The sequence below is a fragment of the Sorex araneus genome, chromosome 1 (genome assembly GCF_027595985.1).
Source record: "Sorex araneus isolate mSorAra2 chromosome 1, mSorAra2.pri, whole genome shotgun sequence".
Taxonomy (NCBI): Eukaryota; Metazoa; Chordata; class Mammalia; order Eulipotyphla; family Soricidae; genus Sorex; species Sorex araneus.
In genome coordinates, this window is record NC_073302.1 from 208,939,195 (window position 1) to 208,943,891 (window position 4,697).

Here is a 4,697-nt window from a genome sequence, read left to right on the forward strand (position 1 = left end):
AGTTACAGTAGTCCGAACAATGAGATTTTCTTTTAGAAAATTTATCAAGTACCTTTTAAATATGACATACTCAATTTTAAAGATACTCCTTTTTATTATGGGAATATAACAATGACACTCATATCTTCAAGTTTTTCTCACTAGGAAGACAATGTTTGAAATAGTTTGGGACATTATAGACAATTTATATACTATATTGTTTGGTATATATTGCAAATATTTTGGATTTTGAGAAGGGAAATGTATAAATTAAGTATTTATATTGTTTCACCAAGCAGGTAGGAGAGCCCTAGAGGTAGTTGGTGAATAAAATCTTTATGATTAATTTATATCATGAGACAAGGCTTTCTGGTTGTTGAGGACAGTGTTAAGTGTATCATGACTTTCACGAAAGTGAAGCTTTGCAATCCCTAATTGCCATATGAATCTCAAATTGTGGTTATATAGTATTGTAGTCATAGAGGAGCAATGATGTGAATTTAGAACGTATTTATGAATATTTCTGATAATCTTCCTAATGAGGTTGTAATGGTTGTTGTCAAAGAAAGTGTTCAATTTCATACCAACTTTTATGTGTCACTGTAAACTTTTCTTGTTGGTATAAACTGTCTCTATTTTTTGAAAATAACTCCCTTTCTTAAAAGGTATCGTAGGTTATACCAAATAAGTATCTACCTTTGCATGGTAACTAATGGTGGAATCTGTGAAGTTAAAGTCGAGGTTAATTTAGTGTAGTTCCCTTTGATTCCAAAGAGACAATTTATTTATACCCAATTAGCATCATAGTTAAAATCAAAACTCAAATTTCTTTATTTTTATTTCTATGTTCTTTCCTTTATACAGTAATGTCTTGTATAAAAATAACCATCAAGGGCTTTTCATTTGGCATATCAAGACCATCCAGATCTGATTTAATAAAATGTGAAAACAATTTATGTCATTGATAGAGTAAAACCTTAAAATCTGCTGTATAAAATGGCTCTGGCTGCATCTACCTTTTCTCTATAAATATTATATTTTCTTAATTACTACTGTAGCCCAAATGCCCAGTGTTTAGAAATTGGAATGAGTTCATATAAGCACTTATATTATCAGGAAATATAAATAGCTTCTTTATTCATGGTAACATTACTGTGTTCCTAATATAGTTTTTATTGATGGACACTTGAACTGTATCAATCCACTTAAAATTCAGAATGGTTCTTTTGTGCATGGCTTTATGGCAAGAGCAGTATAATTTAATTTAATATAATCTTTTAAAAACAATGATGTTTGTTTCATAAATGAATATTTTATATGTTGTGTTTAATTAAAATAAAACTATGCTACTGATCTAGAAAACACAAAACAGACTTGAGTTCATATTTATGAAGTGTAGCAATATTGGCAAGGCACAACTTATCTTGTTTATGAGACATGCTTGCTATTACTTGTACAGATTGCAGTCATTTTATTGCTTAGCTTTACATGGTTTACAACCCAACAAATGCAATGAAACTGTCATGAAGAAAATAAGCCTATAAAATTTTTTTTTTAAAAAAAGAAGGTGGCACTCACAGATCACAGTGCAAGTTTTGCTGAAGCTTTGGTAAGTTTTGAACCGTATATACTATTAGGCAGGATATATGCATAAATATGTATATTTACATATATAAGGCATATATATGTAAATAAATAAACATATAAATATATATGCTGAAATAAGAGAAAAGATTCTTTTAGGCTCCTTTGCTTTGTAAAAAACTCTGTTGAGGCCTTCTTGCCTTTGCTTTATCTTATATATATATATATAATGTAAAATAAAAATGAACATGGAAATAAAGGGTTCCTATATTATTATTTTAAGTGTTCAAGCAGAAAAAAAATGATTTTTTTTTAAATTGGTATTTAATGGAATTAGAGTAAAAATGTGTAGTAAGGTCATATGGAGGTTGTGTTGTTTGAGAATGTGTTGACTATATCTGTGGAGTAGTTTATATCTAAAAACTTGGGGGTTTGACCCCTACAATAATTTTCATGAATTGCGGAAGCGACCCTCTTCTGGACCCAGCCTAATATAGATTTTCTAGTCTGTTGTGTCACTGCACAACCAACTAATGGTTGCAGTGTGCTTTCTTAGGATGAAAATCACAGAAAAAAAATAAAGGAGTGAAGATCTGAATTCTAGTCTCTTTGCCATTAGAGATCATGCCTGCAAGGCTGTGGGTCAGGACTCTTAACTGCCCGCTAAGACAAGGCTCGTGCTCCAGTTCCTTGCTAGGTTAATGCTCACCTAAATGTCTGATTACCATTCTGCAGGACTCTGGAGCTCTGCCACATTGCCTTGTTTGTGCCAGACTCTTTCCGCAGGGAAAACTGACCTTTTTCTCATTATGTTCCACTCTCATACCCACTCTGCTTTCCAATCCATTCATTGTCTGCTCACAGATGGTGCCTCCCTTGATTTTTTTTTCTGAACACAGTTTTTCACAATTTATATATGTTCTATTTCAGTGTACCATCTATTAGATATTTGGTTCTACCTTTATTACCTCTGACTTACTACCACTGACTTACATATAAAATCTAATGGTGCACAAATATGTACTTGAAATCACACAATGCACATGCCAGAAAAGGGGCATTTAGATTGGCATTATAGCTCAGACCCAGAGTGCATAACTTGCATGGGTGATGCTCTGGGTTCCATTCCTAGTATTATAAAACAAGATAAATTAGTAACAATAAATATCCATGCCATCTCTCCACATCTCCCTCCCTCTGGCCCTAATAACAAATAGGAAATAAAGAAAAAAGGAAGGAAAAGAAAGAAGAAAATAAATGGGAATTTAGTCATCAACTATACTCAGAGGATTCAACTTTATAATTAGATTTATTTTCCCAGTCCCTATACAAGTAGGCAAGTTCAGTCCTTTACAAGTTTCTTATACTGTCAAGGACCCTCCATTTCTCTTATTAAGACAGCTTGAACTGAATTAAATTTGATTAGTGACACCCTTGATGGCTTTATTATTTTCCCATGTGCATTGAAAGAAGTGAATGTAGAAATTCTGCAGGCAAAAATTCAATTTCAGTTATGTAAATTGTTAGCACATGTAATATTATAAAACACAAAGGTTCTAAAATAAAGATTAGTAGTTTTTCATCTGTGACACTTCCCACACTAACTCTCCTCAGTTTTCCCCTTAAGTATGATGTTTTTAGTTTTTATTCACTTTAGCATTCTTGCTGAGATAATATATGCAAATGTCGTGCATATAAGCATTTATATGTATAGTGATTACAGTTATATGAGCACATGTATGTAAAACATTATATAATGACACATACATTTTACATAATAAAATGCTTTAATAAACTGTTATATACTTTTATTTTTTATATTTATATATAAAGATAATTTCATGTCAAGCAACCCCACTGAGACAAAGTACAAGGCAAGTATGTCTACTGTCTCTACTTTTATTCAACATAGTAATAGAAATCCCACAAGAGCAATCAGGCAAGAACAATTAATTAAAAGGATCTAAATTGGACAAGAAGAAATTGTCACTCTTTTCAGATGACATAATACACTCTTTAAAAGATTTTAAAGAGTCCTCCAAAAAAAAGCTTCTAGAAACAATAAATCAGCAAGCAAAGTGGCAGGCCAGAAGTCAACATACAAAAATTTATTACATTCATATATGCAAATAGTGAATTAGAGGGTAATGAGATCAAAGTACCTATTCCATTTTTTTAAAAAGAAAAGTGTCTAATATTATTGAGCATCTAGGAATCAACCTAACAAATAAGGTGAGAAATCTGTACTGTAAAAACTTTAGATCACTGAAGACTGAAGTACAAGAACTTAGGAATCAAAAAATATCCCATGCTCATGGGTTGGAAGAATAAACATTGTTAAAATTACCATCCCACCTTAACTTTTCTATAGAGCCAACACAATTCCCATCCAAAGTCAATGGACATTCTTTAAGGATTTAGAAAAGTCAGTCATAAGTTTTATAGAATGAAAAGAGACCCTGAATGACTAAAGTCATATCGAAAAAATAAGAAATTGGGAGAATACCTAATTTGGAATTGTAGTCTAAAGCTAGAATGATCAAAACTGGTACTAGAAGACAAATCCTTTGATCAGTACATCAAAATCAAATACTCAGAGACAGGAGTCCCGGAGTTCAGAGCTAAGAATATTCTGAAGCCAAGTCATGGGTACACCTGCAAGTAAGGAAAAATCCAAAGTTAAGGAACCTGTTGGCAGAGTGGAGAAGGCCAAGCAGATATCAACCCAGCAGGAGCTGAAGCAAAGATAAAGAGCAGAGATCTACGCCCTCAACAGAGATGATGGAGCGGAGCTGGAGCAGCAGCAGTTCCATGAGTTCTGCAAGCAGATGCTGCCGCCCGGAGAGTGAGATCCCGGGCTTCGGGGGCCAAGAGACCGTCCCGGAGGCTTTTTGGGGAGCACATTCCCACTTTAAATTGCAATGATCATTTGGAGCCTTACTAGACATGAGGACATTTACATTATTCCGAAAATTCGATCGGTCTGAACTTGTTTGTCGCTTCTACTACAGTGATGTCTCCAAATTGGCCAAGTGCTCACTGAAAAGGCTTGTTTTACCTTAAGATGATAAATTTTTTTAAAGAAACATTTTTATGTTATTGTAGGAGGGAAAAATCAGTGTCTCTTGTGAAAT

The 4,697-nt window shown here is 33.2% G+C and overlaps 1 pseudogene; it reads left to right on the forward strand.

Annotated features, from left to right (window-relative positions):
- Positions 1 to 4,208: 4,208 nt before the first annotated feature.
- LOC101555303 (small vasohibin-binding protein-like) lies at positions 4,209 to 4,412 on the forward strand (annotated as a pseudogene).
- Positions 4,413 to 4,697: the final 285 nt, after the last annotated feature.